The sequence below is a fragment of the Lissotriton helveticus genome, chromosome 9 (genome assembly GCF_964261635.1).
Source record: "Lissotriton helveticus chromosome 9, aLisHel1.1, whole genome shotgun sequence".
NCBI classification, from domain to species: Eukaryota; Metazoa; Chordata; class Amphibia; order Caudata; family Salamandridae; genus Lissotriton; species Lissotriton helveticus.
The window spans coordinates 681,268,738-681,283,721 of NC_136070.1; positions in this window are offsets into that span (position 1 = coordinate 681,268,738).

The following is a 14,984-nucleotide window of genomic DNA, read 5'->3' on the forward strand; positions in this document are numbered from 1 at the left end:
CCTTGTTTCTGAATTTTCGACGACAGTACTTTCCACAACGATGGGATTGAAAGCGTAAAACTTGTTCCCTTAAACTGTTTTATTGGTAGTTTTCGGAACAGCACATGTTGAATACTCTTCAATGAACCTCATCACTGTCTCATCCGAATCTGTTCCAAATTTGGGTGCATCTTTAATCCACAACAACATATGTATGTGAGGAGCACCTCTCGCTTGATACTCCTTTCTCCAGAAGAAATCCAAAACCTCTCCAAGGGGAGGATTTTTTTTGTTTGTAATAAAAGACATCATAGCTTGAAATCTATGATTGAAATATCTGCATACATTCACTGGATCCAAAGAACACAGTTCTCCAGGTGTTTTGAATTCTATATTTTGTATATTTGCATTTGCCTCTCGTAGAAATTGAAGTAAGTCGTCCCATGCATACTCGGCACAGCTAAGAGTTTCTTAGCATACATTTCAATTACCCATGACGACGGTACCAATACTCATTTGTACCACGCTGACATGCCATGAGATTGATTAGATGAGATTCCAAAATATTATCTTGCAGATTCACTTTCTCCATAAAGTCCCTCGCCGAAACATTTTGCAGATGTGCTCCACTTTTCAGTATATGGTTTACTGCATAAGAAAGCCCAGACAAATCACTTTCATACAGTAGATGAAACAAATAGGGAATGCATTGACGAAACCTTGGATCTTCAGCATATAATCTTACAGTTCGATATTCAGATGCAGGAATTTGAAGTGGTCGATCGTCATATCGTCCACCTCGACCTGTTGGAAATAGCTGTGGAAAACAACGAGCTTCCAAACTTTCTTCCCATACACTAATGGGACTTCCTTTTGCTGCTTTCATTTGAAAAAATTCAATTGCATTCCCCATTACTTCTTTGGAATGCAAAGGATGAACAGTATAATGTTCATATATTTCTTCACTTCTAGACACATCAACTTTTTCAAATTGGCCGGCTGAACAATCACTGTCTTCATCTGCAGCTGTTTCCTCTGCTGCAACACATACATGTTTGTAATACTCATTGTTTTTCACTAAATACAACGTTGCCTTTTTGACTTTCCTAACTTCCACTAAATCTTGCCAGATTTTCTTACTCTTTGTCGGAACCCCATTAACTAGAATACCTAAAGGTTCCTCTTCTACTTTTTCTATACTAATTGTATCAATATTTTTTTTTAAATCTAGAGGCAAATAAACAACTCTTCCCTTTAATCCTCTCTGCAAATCTGTAGGAGGCAATTTCCCTATCTTAGGCTCCATGCGAACAATAGCCTGAAAAGGATGGACACATTGAATCAAAATAGACTCATATGTATTTAAATCCATCAATTCACGGGGAATGTCTACCAACTCCAGATTATTATGAACAGCTCTAGCAGGCATTCTGTTTTGATTTAATTTATCATAACAATATTTACAAATACGCTGATCAGAACTCAAATCAAAACAATTCTCCACCCACAAATAAGTTGCAAAATCCTTCCACTCATAATTATTTATCTTTTCACTTTTTATGTATAAATCAACTAATCTAGTTTGATGCTTATAATGACTTCGTCGACAACACACACAAGTAAAATTCGGCCTTTCACTTGATTTCACCTTAAACCTGGTAATTTCCTGCTCTAACTTTTCTGTACTTGAAATCTGTACATTGTCTTCCACATTACCTTGAATTTCTGTGTCAATTTCTACACTGTCCTCTTTTTCACCAAAATAACAAATCTCAATTTCTTCACAAATCTTCTTCACATCTAATTCAGTTCCATGCAAAAGAGCACTGTTTAATTGTTTAAGCTTAAGTGCTGGACTTTTTGCATAATACAACATTCTCACTAATTTCCTCATTTTGGTATGATGCACTGCTAACATCCTAAAATGATGAAAAACACTCTGACAGACTTTTCTAGAAAGACAAGCCACTGAATGCCCTTGCAAACCTGTGTTTTCTCTCACTCTGCAAGGATCTAAGTCTTGCAACAACTTCATTTTCTGCTTTAGACTTTTCTTACTATATGTACATAAGAAATTACAAAACAAATCAATTGATTCCTGTCGCACACTACAAATACGACTACTAAGCATGGGCGTAAAATCCGCTCCGCTCGCGGATTTTTCGGATTTTCGGCAAATCCGCAATCCGCGAACGCTCGCGAATTTGTCGAAAATCCGTGAATCCGCTCGCGGCGGATTTTTTGCTTGGTTGCGGCGCGCGGCGTGGTGCACGGCGTTCACTTTCCGTCATTTTAGCGTTTGCCGAGTTGTTTTTCTTTGCGAGTGACGCGCCATTTTAGATCTTGCTGCGTGTTCCCGCGGGAGTTTGTCGCCCGCGAATACGTACTCGCGGCTTGCCACCTTGCACAGCACACCTCGCGAGAGTTCGCAATTGCGAACATGTAGTTGCGGCGGAAAGGAACAATCTCGCACTTGCGAAATAGAGATTTTGCAATTTCGCACAAGAAAATCACCAGCAAACAGGATAAACCTTCAGAAAATTATGATTTTTATCAGAATCACTCCTCAGGTTGACATTTGCATGGCCTTTTTTTTTGCAAGGAGTCCATTTTGGGGGGGGGGGGAGGAAGGAAGTGCCCCACAGTCTCCAACTTCCTGTTCCTGTCCAGCAGGCTCCTCCCAGTGCTTTGTCCATCTCCTGGTCACTTTCATTTGGATCTGGAGCTGGAAGGATTACTTTTTGTGGGTGCTGCTGGATATTTGGATTTGAGGCCTTTTTGACTGTCTTTGGATCACTTTTGGATTAGAAATCAACTTTCACAAGTAAGTTTGTTTGGGGCATTACAGTTGCTGCAAGTACAATTTTGGAACTTTTTCAGAAAATTAAATAAATTATATTGTGGGTAGCCACAGTATCCAGTAGGACCAGGGTTGGTTATGGGTGCATGATACAACTGTTTTGTTGAATTTAAACACCATTGAGGCCATGGATGGGCTGGGATTGTGCAGATTTTATTGTTTTTTGTCGTTTTTTTGGGCCTGCTGGTGTGGCCCTTTGCCCAGGGGTGGTGAGTGTTGCATGGGCCTAGTCTTTCTGTGGGGTGTCTTCTTGAATTTAAACATAATTGAGGCCATGGATGGGCTGGGATTGTGCTTATTTTATTGTTTTTTCTCGTTTTTGGGGGGCTGCTGGTGTGGCCTTTTGCTTGCCCAGGGGTGGTGGTGGTGCATGGACTGAGTGTGCCTGTGGTGTTGTCTCACTCTCTTTGATGTAAACATCATGGATGGCATTGGATTGTGGTGATTTCTGGCTGTTTTTCTGTTTTTTGGGGGTGTACTGTTGATGTGGTCTGGCCATGTGGGTGGTGGTGGTGGCCATCTTGAGTGCTGGCTGGTACAGGCAACATGTGCTTGGGGTGTAAGGGGGCCATTTTGAGGAGAGGCAGTGTCTGAGGCCTGCACTTATTTTGCCTACTTTTCATCCCTTATGCCCAGGGGTAGTGAGTGTTGCATGGGCCTAGTGTTTCTGTGGGGTGTCTTCTTGAATTTAAACATAATTGAGGCCATGGATGGGCTGGGATTGTGCTTATTTTATTGTTTTTTGTCGTTTTTGGGGGGCTGCTGGTGTGGCCTTTTGCTTGCCCAGGGGTGGTGGTGGTGCATGGACTGAGTGTGCCTGTGGTGTTGTCTCACTCTCTTTGATGTAAACATCATGGATGGCATTGGATTGTGGTGATTTCTGGCTGTTTTTCTGTTTTTTGGGGGTGTACTGTTGATGTGGACTGGCCATGTGGGTGGTGGTGGTGGCCATCTTGAGTGCTGGCTGGTACAGGCAACATGTGCTTGGGGTGTAAGGGGGCCATTTTGAGGAGAGGCAGTGTCTGAGGCCTGCACTTATTTTGCCTACTTTTCATCCCTTATGCCCAGGGGTAGTGAGTGTTGCATGGGCCTAGTGTTTCTGTGGGGTGTCTTCTTGAATTTAAACATAATTGAGGCCATGGATGGGCTGGGATTGTGCTTATTTTATTGTTTTTTGTCGTTTTTGGGGGGCTGCTGGTGTGGCCTTTTGCTTGCCCAGGGGTGGTGGTGGTGCATGGACTGAGTGTGCCTGTGGTGTTGTCTCACTCTCTTTGATGTAAACATCATGGATGGCATTGGATTGTGGTGATTTCTGGCTGTTTTTCTGTTTTTTGGGGGTGTACTGTTGATGTGGACTGGCCATGTGGGTGGTGGTGGTGGCCATCTTGAGTGCTGGCTGGTACAGGCAGCAACATGTGCTTGGGGTGTAAGGGGGCCATTTTGAGGAGAGGCAGTGTCTGAGGCCTGCACTTATTTTGCCTACTTTTCATCCCTTATGCCCAGGGGTAGTGAGTGTTGCATGTGCCTAGTGTTTCTGAGGGGTGTCTTCTTGAATTTAAACACCATTGAGGCCATGGATGGGCTGGGATTGTGCAGATTTTATTGTTTTTTGTCGTTTTTTTGGGCCTGCTGGTGTGGCCCTTTGCCCAGGGGTGGTGAGTGTTGCATGGGCCTAGTCTTTCTGTGGGGTGTCTTCTTGAATTTAAACACCATTGAGGCCATGGATGGGCTGGGATTGTGCAGATTTTATTGTTTTTTGTCGTTTTTTTGGGCCTGCTGGTGTGGCCCTTTGCCCAGGGGTGGTGAGTGTTGCATGGGCCTAGTCTTTCTGTGGGGTGTCTTCTTGAATTTAAACATAATTGAGGCCATGGATGGGCTGGGATTGTGCTTATTTTATTGTTTTTTGTCGTTTTTGGGGGGCTGCTGGTGTGGCCTTTTGCTTGCCCAGGGGTGGTGGTGGTGCATGGACTGAGTGTGCCTGTGGTGTTGTCTCACTCTTTTTGATGTAAACATCATGGATGGCATTGGATTGTGGTGATTTCTGGCTGTTTTTCTGTTTTTTGGGGGTGTACTGTTGATGTGGACTGGCCATGTGGGTGGTGGTGGTGGCCATCTTGAGTGCTGGCTGGTACAGGCAGCAACATGTGCTTGGGGTGTAAGGGGGCCATTTTGAGGAGAGGCAGTGTCTGAGGCCTGCACTTATTTTGCCTACTTTTCATCCCTTATGCCCAGGGGTAGTGAGTGTTGCATGGGCCTAGTGTTTCTGAGGGGTGTCTTCTTGAATTTAAACACCATTGAGGCCATGGATGGGCTGGGATTGTGCAGATTTTATTGTTTTTTGTCGTTTTTTTGGGCCTGCTGGTGTGGCCCTTTGCCCAGGGGTGGTGAGTGTTGCATGGGCCTAGTCTTTCTGTGGGGTGTCTTCTTGAATTTAAACATAATTGAGGCCATGGATGGGCTGGGATTGTGCTTATTTTATTGTTTTTTGTCGTTTTTGGGGGGCTGCTGGTGTGGCCTTTTGCTTGCCCAGGGGTGGTGGTGGTGCATGGACTGAGTGTGCCTGTGGTGTTGTCTCACTCTTTTTGATGTAAACATCATGGATGGCATTGGATTGTGGTGATTTCTGGCTGTTTTTCTGTTTTTTGGGGGTGTACTGTTGATGTGGACTGGCCATGTGGGTGGTGGTGGTGGCCATCTTGAGTGCTGGCTGGTACAGGCAGCAACATGTGCTTGGGGTGTAAGGGGGCCATTTTGAGGAGAGGCAGTGTCTGAGGCCTGCACTTATTTTGCCTACTTTTCATCCCTTATGCCCAGGGGTAGTGAGTGTTGCATACTTGCATGTCCCTAGTCTTTCTGTGGGGTGTCTTCAATGTAAACATCATGGATGGCATGGGATTGTGCTCATTTTTCTGTGTTTTGTCGATTTTTTGGGGTGTATAACTGAACTGATGTTCCTCTGTCTTCCATTGCTTTTAGGTGCACAAGAAGACTCAATAGAACCACCAGTGCCAGGAAGAAGTCCTGCAGCGGTGTGTGCAGCATAACGTCACGCGACGTCACGTCTGGACACAGAACCCTCTGCAACTCGTGCAACTGCTGCCTGCTGACCTGCTCTGAAGAAGATGGCCCCAAAAAAAGTAACCCGTAGCTCCTCTAGCAAGAAAGGTGCCAGTAAGGAGCAGAAGAAGCAAGTTACCAAGGACACTGGTGTGCCGCCCGCCCCTTTTTTTGTGAGTAAAAAAAAAAGTATGCCTGCAGCAGCTGCAGCGGGATCTGCTGGGGACCAAGCTGGCAGCAGCACCCCCGCTCCATTGGGCTCAGTGCCACCACCACCACCACGCCAACTTAAGTCCAAGCCCTTGAGTGCTGCAGAGGCAGCCAGTATACTTCTTCAATCACCATCGACCAGTGATGTTGGCTCATCGCAAGAAAGCAGCAGCAATGTCCCTCAATCAACACAGGTTGTTGTAGCTCATCTGACGAGTGTTGAACAACCACAGCGGCAACAACAATCACATGTGCAAGTACAAGCCCAAGTACATGTGGAAGGAGAGGCAGCGCAAGGAGATGCGCATGCAGAGGTGCATGGAGAGTCACAACAAGTGCCCACAATAGTTGTTCCTCCCGAAGTAGGGGCACATCAGGAAATCGACAATCAAGGCGAGGTATCATTTGAGGAAGCCACTCCTCCTGATGATCCTTCATTGTCTTCCACAACCCTAGCAAGGAAGAGATCAAGGGTGGTGTCTACATCCTCTTCAAGCACACCTCCTTCTGATGATACGGATCAAACTTGGGAACCAGCACCACAGCCGTCTGAGAGTGAGGCACACCATGATCCAACAAAGGTACTTAAGCGTAAAAGGAAGCTCGTCCAAAGTCTCAGACTTATGGAGTGTGATGAGGCTCAACAAGAAGTGGCGGATACTGCTGCTGATGAAGACTCTGCCAACGACGACCCAGTCATCATAAAGGTCACTGCAGCCCCAGCGGGCATGCAGCAAACAGACATTTTGACCCTAGCCCGAAGAGCTGCTGAGCGTGATGATGATGATGATGTTGTCGATGAGGAGGCAGTGGAAACACCACAATCATTGGAGTTAAGTAGTACACCAACTCGTCCCGCTTCCATATTTCTTTCTGGCAAGAAGAGACCTCCGTCAACCTCGACCTTAATTAGTGGCGGTGAAAGTGCAAAACGTACAAAAGTTGGGCAATCCAGATCCTCCACTTCATCTGGCATTAGCTTCATGACCACCACCACCAGTATCGCCGCCTCCTCCATGTCCCACAGACACTTCAAGTCCCCCGTTTGGGACTTCTTTACTGTTTGTCCAAAAAATCCAAAGTTTGCCATTTGTACCATTTGTAAGCAAGCAGTTAGTCGTGGTAAGCCAGGTACCAACTATGGTACCGGAGGCCAGAGAGGTCATCTTAGGAGACAGCACACTGTCAAATGGTTTGCGCACCTAGATGCGATCAAGAAAGGCCAAATTCAAGGAAACGTTGATGTTTCATCTGATGATGACGAGCAGGAAGAAGACGTGTCAAACACTTCCCTTACACCCAGTACCCCTGTCAGCAGCACACCCAATGTGAGGCACACTAAGAGTGTTGGAGCGAGTGAGACACCAACGCACAAAAGTTCACCAGCGAGCAAAATTGGGTCAACGAAGTCATTATCAGCCCGTAAATGCTTGGTCCAGGGCAACATTAGAACAATGCTTACTTCAGACGTGCCATATGAACGCAACCACCCACTGACGCGTCTGTATAACACTAAGCTGGCTAAAATGCTAGCTGTGGACCTTCTACCTTTTTCTTTTGTAGAAGCGGTAGGTTTTCTTGAATTAGTTGCAACGCTCTGCCCTAAATGGAAGGTTCCGAGCCGGTTCTATTTTGCCAGAGTTGCGGTTCCAGCACTACATGAAGATGTGCTGCAGGCGATTGGGGCAGCTTTGCAGAAGAGTGCTGTTCACACAATACATCTGACAACAGACATGTGGACCAGTGGCCCAGGCGATGATTACATGTGCATCACTGCACACTGGGTCTCTTTTTCAGGTGTTATAGCAAAGCTAAACGCAGGTGTTGACCCGGACCAAGTTTTCAAAGCTGCTCGGAAACATGCAACACTAGCCATGTTTGCCTTGGAGAAAAGTCACACAGCAGAAAACCTTTTGGAAGAGTTTGACAAAAAGGTGTTGTCAATGCTATCCCCCCTAAAACGCAAGATTGGTTATGTTTCCATGGATAATGGCGCCAATGTAGTTAAGGCCATGTCACAGGGTCACCATGTTAGAGTGCCGTGTTTGGCGCACTGTATCAACCTGGTAGTTCAAAAATTCTTGAGTGATAAAGAGAGTCCAGCGTTCGAGGTAATGGCCACCTGCCGCAAAATGTGCAACCATTTCAGCCATTCTTTTAAGGCCCGGAAGCATCTGCGGAGACTGCTACTTCAACGTGGAATGCCAGTGAAAGCACTCATCCAGGAGGTGGCAACACGTTGGAACTCAACCTTCTACATGCTTGAGCGTCTGCATGAGCAGTATACGGTACTCGATCACTATTTCTTGACAGAGGCTACATCTCAGAAGGAGGACCTGCGGATGAGTAAGGCGCAATGGGCCATAGTTAAAAGCCTGACAGACATGCTTCGTCCTTTTGAGTTCTTCACGCGTGCAGTCAGCCAGGAGGACTGTAATTTGGGAAAAGCTATCCCATTGTTGTGCATACTGGAGCACCAACTGATGGCGGTTTCTTCTGAGTTTGAAAAAGATGAAAAAAAAAAAAACCATTTCATTTTGTCTGAGAAATTATTACATCGCCTACGTGGTGATGAACGTCTTAAAAACATCAACTCAGATCAGCATTACATTTGTGCTACTATTCTGGATCCACGCTACAAAAAGGCGCTGGCAGACAACGCATTCTTTCCTTTCGCTGATGCAGATGTTCAAAAGTACAAACATTGGTTAGCCTGGTCAGCCAAGAGGTTTGAAAAAGAACGGCAGGTTATTGAAGGAGAAGCCAGTACATCAGCATCAGCATCAGCAGGCCATCCGCAGTCACAAGAATCCACTTCTGCACCTGTGGCTGGGGCACAAGTGACCTCTCAGCCGTTAAAGACACCGGCAACTGGATCATCTGCACCACACACAATGACAACACTAACAGTGGCTGGGGAGGAGGATTGGCTAAGTTTGATGGGGTATGGTTCTCTAAAAAATGTCACAGGCACAGCAAAAAGTAAGCAAAGTGGAGGAACAGTTGATGACCTTGAGTCGATGGTGCAGGACTATCTGAATGACTCAACAGTGGTCTTTCTTAATGAGGAGCCATTGCAGTATTGGCATGGCAAAAAACAATTGTGGCCACAGCTCTACAACCTGGCTATAAACTATTTGTCTTGCCCACTCGCAAGTGTGTCTTCTGAACGTGTTTTCAGTGCTGCTGGTGGCATTGTAACTGCCAAACGGAGCCGCCTATCGCCCAAAAATGTGGAGCGGCTGACAATGATCAAGATGAATCAGCACCTCATACCACCAGATTACAAAGTGCGAGAAAGCACGCCACATGAAGACGATGAGGACAGCAACGTAGATGAGGGGATTTTTTCTCTGTTCGGTGCCACTGACCTCATCCAGCCTGAATTCGCAGAGTATGATGACGAAATCTTGTTCTTATTCCCTGACACCGAGCCCTGAAAATGAGACAATCAATCAAGAACTTTCTTTTTCGTCCTTATTCACTTTTATTCCTGTGTGCTTTGTGTCTCTCTTTCTTTGTTTTGCACAGTTAATTTAATTCAAACTTTAATCACCTAATCCCAAAAAGAAGACCATCATCAGTACTGTCTTCACTTGTTTGCTTATTGATTTGAAGGTGCCGCAGTCTACATTCCTCAGGTTCACAAGTTCTGAAGAACATGCTCCTCTATCCTCCTCCTCCAGACTGCGATTTCCCTCCAAGCAGAGTGCTGGATTACGCACAATGAAGAAAGACTCAGCACTTGTGGGGGTGTTGTACTTCTTTGCGGGTGAGTTGACGGTTTTGGGCCCATTGCTGTGAAGCTCTAATAATGGACAAAAGTGTTTTGGACCAAATATGAGGTGAAAATTTCTTGCCGTTTTTGCTGACTTGCTTGCCTTTGAGGTGCTCTTTGGCGGGGTTCCGGGGGTTTGTGTGTAATTTTTGGTGTCTGTCGAAGCACTGCTGCGACAGTCTAATCTTGATTGCATTTGCTTTTCAGGAAATCCGTGGTGGAAAACAGGAGTTATGATGATTGATGATGACCTAGCTGCACAGCGCGTTACTTTGGACCGAAGGCCGAGAGATATTGTAAGTATGAGATTTAGCTTTTTCGCTGTTTGGGGGTGTTGTCGGGTGTTTTTTTGCGGGTGGGTTGGCGCCGGCGGGTCTTGCCTGGGGCATTCCTGGGAAGGTCTAATACCGGATACAAGTGTTTTGGACAAAATCCATAAGGAACAGCCTTTTTTTTGCCATTTCTTCAGACATCTTGCTCAATGTAGCATTTTGGGGGGCTTCCTGCTGTTCGTGGGTGGGTTGCGGCCGGGGTCTCTGTCGAAGCACTGCTGCGACAGTCTAATCTTGATTGCATTTGCTTTTCAGGAAATCCGTGGTGGAAAACAGGAGTTATGATGATTGATGATGATGACGACCTAGCTGCACAGCGCCGCGTTTGGACCGAAGGCCGAGAGACATTGTAAGTATGAGATTTAGCTTTTTCGCTGTTTGGTGGTGTTGTGTCGCGTGTTTTTTTGCGGGTGGGTTGGCGCCGGCGGGTCTTGCCTGGGGCTTTCCTGGGAAGGTCTAATACCGGATACAAGTGTTTTGGACAAAATCCATAAGGAACAGCCTTTTTTTTGCCATTTCTTCAGACATCTTGCTCAATGTAGCATTTTGGGGGGCTTCCTGCTGTTCGTGGGTGGGTTGCGGCCGGGGTCTCTGTCGAAGCACTGCTGCGACAGTCTAATCTTGATTGCATTTGCTTTTCAGGAAATCCGTGGTGGAAAACAGGAGTTATGATGATTGATGATGATGACGACCTAGCTGCACAGCGCCGCGTTTGGACCGAAGGCCGAGAGACATTGTAAGTATGAGATTTAGCTTTTTCGCTGTTTGGTGGTGTTGTGTCGGGTGTTTTTTTGCGGGTGGGTTGGCGGGTCTTGCCTGGGGCATTGCTGGGAAGGTCTAATACCGGCTAGAAGTTAGTTGGACAAAATCCATAAGGAAACACCAGTTTTGGCACTTTGTAAGTTAGGGTTCGTTAGGGTTAGCCCTAGCAGCAGGATTGCATGTGTTTAGGGGGGTTCTATTGCAACGCGGTTCTGTTGTTGTAGAGCACTGTTGGAGCGATGCTGGCTATGGATACTTTTGCTTGCAGGCAAGTGGTTTGAATACAATCCACGGTCTGTATTTGGGTCTACTGTTACTTTCAAAGTACGTTTTGTAACCATTTTTCTGCTAGGCATCATCAAAGTGTGACTTTTTGAACCACACAGCGTACATACCTTTTATTTATTTATCAGTGGTATTGTAATAGCACTTCCTGTTTTCCGTTCAATAATTACAGGCCGGGTTTCAGTCAACATCCGCCAGGCAGGCAGTGGACAGGGTGTCTCTTCTGTCAGTGGTCACCACCACATTGATGGACGAAGCGTCAGCTGGAATGGAGGAGTGCCGCCAATAAGAGGAATTGTTTGCTGCATGCAACTTACTTACCAATTTCAACAGGACAACTCCAACAACATACGCAATACAGATACAGTATCCATTGTTGTCTTTTATTCTATGAGTGTGACTGCATGTGCTTACCTTTACTTTGTAACCAAAGATTGTCTGTAAACTCTGTATCTTCAATTATTGTTTGTCCATGCTCTGCTTTTTTTTTCTTCTCTCAACAAAACCTACCCAAAAAGAAACCCCCATTCCCATCCATTTTACAAACCCTAACCCTCTTCCCCCGGGCTGTGTTGTTTTGCTTGATGTCTGACTAAAATGACATCAATAATTCCACACACTTGCTGGGGAGGATAAGGTGATAGCAGCAACAGGCTGGTGAAGGAATACGAGGATATCTTCTAGACTTACTCAGCTTCAGTACTATATCTTCTAGTAGTAGTAGCCAATGTCAAATAAATTCAACGCAAGTACTAGTTATACTTGCAATACTTTACCATTTGTTAGGCTACATTATGGCACTGTTCTAGTGTACTGTCACCTGCTATTTTCTCGATCGTACCGTACCGTTGTAATGCTACAGTAAGGAGTACAAACAAGGTTTCGTTTTCTTTTTTTCCATAGGCATGCAACTGCCACTGTGTCACACCACTAGTAACACCGCAATGAGGAAATGTCACCCGCCCAGGAATGACAACGTTAATCCCCATTTCACCTGGAGCCAGCCCTGGGCCTAGCCCTAATTTCTAACACAAATTACAGGTAAGATAAGCGTTTGGTGGGAGGTAGTATAATGGAGTATTATTTCGGAGTAGACAAGAGTTTGACGGTTGTACTACTAAAGTCCTACGACTGTTCAGGAAAACAAAGTTACTGTTACACCCCCGCCCCCCACCCACCAGACTGAAAAGCAGTAAAAAACAGGTATGGTCAGATAAAGTAGTTGAAAAATATATTTATTTATCCCTAACAAAATAATCTCCCTCACCCACCCTAACCCCAACGATTGTCTCTGAAACGTCCCAAAACGATCCCAACTCCCAAATCCCACCCCCCAAAAGTCTATAAAAAAAGGGCAAGGGACACTCCACTACTGGAGGGTGCTGGTGCTGGTGCATGATGCGGCATGGGCATCATACTCCTTGCGGAGGGTGGCAAGCTCGGAGCGGAGGCCCTTAACCAAGGTCTTATACCTCAGGACCTCCTGCTCCAGGTTGGACATGCGGACTCGGAGGCGGTGTTGGCGTTCCTTGCAGCTCCTGTGGGGGGCAGCTGGTGTTTCCGGTGCTTGGCGGTGGCGGTCGGCTTTCTTAGCCCGGCTCGGTCCCGCTGGTTTAGTCACGGAGGAGGATGCAGTCGAAGATGTTGCCCCGCTCGACTGCGTGTCCTCCTCCTCCTCCAGGGCCACCAGCCGCCGATACTCGGCGACTGTGGCCTCCAGCCTCCGTTGCCGGGCCAATCTAGCCTGCTCCCTCCTTGTTGTTGATTTGGAAGAAGGAGCAACTATATGAAGAAAGAAAGACATAGTCTGTAACCAATGCTCCTTATTAATAACACAAAGTGATTGAGCCGAAAGTTGGGTCACAGAGTACAAGTAGCAAATTGAAAGCACAGTACATAACTATTGAGGACAGTATCTATGTAACCCTCCCACTTCTGCATCCTTGCTCTAACAGTAGTGGTAGTTTAATGAACTAATTCTACGACCACTATGGACTTCCATTACAGTCGACTATGACAGTACACCAGTCTTATTCTTCTTCTTCTCTCTTGTTTAGGGAAATGGGTACGTTATCTTATGCAAGCCGGCAGAATGACATGGACACAGCACAGTGAAGTTGCACCCGAGAAAAAAAGTTGCACACCATGATGATGGAGACAGACTTGCGTTACTGTACCGGTCCAGTACATGCAGGTGGTGAAGCTATTACTTTTCTATTACGGGTGGCACTGAGAATACTCTGTTACAAGGGCTACTGCTTAATTAATTTACCTTTCACCCTACAGTGCAAATGAGTACTAGAAAAGGAAACTGAAGAAGCTAACTAATTTGATTATCTATCACTTCACATGGGACGTATTTAATGACAGATGAGATGACTTTAGGTGCTTTGCTTAATATTGAGTGAACACAGTGATACACCCACACATGAATGACGTACTACAAGTAAACTAAAGTTATTAAGAGAGGTACGGAGTGTCCACCGTAATAACCAGATATATGCTGTGAATGCAAACGCAATACAAAGTACTGCTACTATTCATGGAAGTATTGGACACATTTACAATTTCTTTTCCTTGCCTTCCCTGCACTGGGACGGACGTGCGGGTGCGGTGGTACATGCTCTTCAAGGTAACACTTACTTCACCTGGCGACCATCTACTCTCTCTAGATACACATTTGCTATGTAAGAGTCAGAGAATACCATGCTCCAGGCATCCATTCATTCAAAGTATACGCACACATACAGTTTCTGTTTCACCCACCCAGGCTGCTGTCCTTCCACCCATCCTTGCTTCATCATTGACCCAGCCATGCACCATACCATATTCTTTCCTTCCCAGCCACCTCTGGGTCCAAGCAAACACATATCGTTCTTCTTTGCCAGCCATCATACAAGTTCGCGTCCCACTTACTTACACCCTTCTTTCGCTTTTCGTTCATCCCATCCATCACGTTCGTCTAAGAACTTATTGGGATTCTTCTCACCAAAAACTTCACAGCTAAGTCGAAGTACATTTCGAGGAGGCTACTACCTGGTTGATTTGTAATTGTAATACACCCGTGCAGAAAGCACACTATGCAGTCTTCAATCTCAATAAGTAAGGAATATATAGCTTACCTGTTTCCGCCACCACCGTTTGATCCCCCACAGGAACGGCCACCAGCTCTTCTACCGCCGCATCCTCCCCAGAGGCCTCCGAGTCCAAGTCCAACACATCAGCCACCTCCGCGCTGGCCCCGTCACCAGATGTTACACCTACAAAGTACATTTAAGAAAGTTAGAATACACCACTCACTACTATATAATATTTGGTCTAGGAGAAATGTTAAAAAAACAGAATACAATGTAATAATTTGTGACTGTCTACTCCATAGTAAAAATGTCCCATTTTCCAGGGAAGGCTGTTGTCTTGCTGCACTTTTATGCACAACTGATGAATGCTTGCTTTTGATTTTTAACACGCACCACTTTTTCTCCTAACAGACAGAAGCTTGACTCCTGAGTCCTAAGAACACGACCAGGATCAAGTTCAAAGTAGGTGAGAGTTCGGCTCGACACAAGAAATGTGTCCAATTAATCGTCAGCACTAACCACTTTTCCGTTTACAGTTAAATAGTTTTATGACAAAGTAGATTTCAATAAATGTGTTTACTTTTAATAAAGCTTTACACTTAAATAGACTCTGTGGTTTTTGTTCCTCTAGACTAGAGTGGATG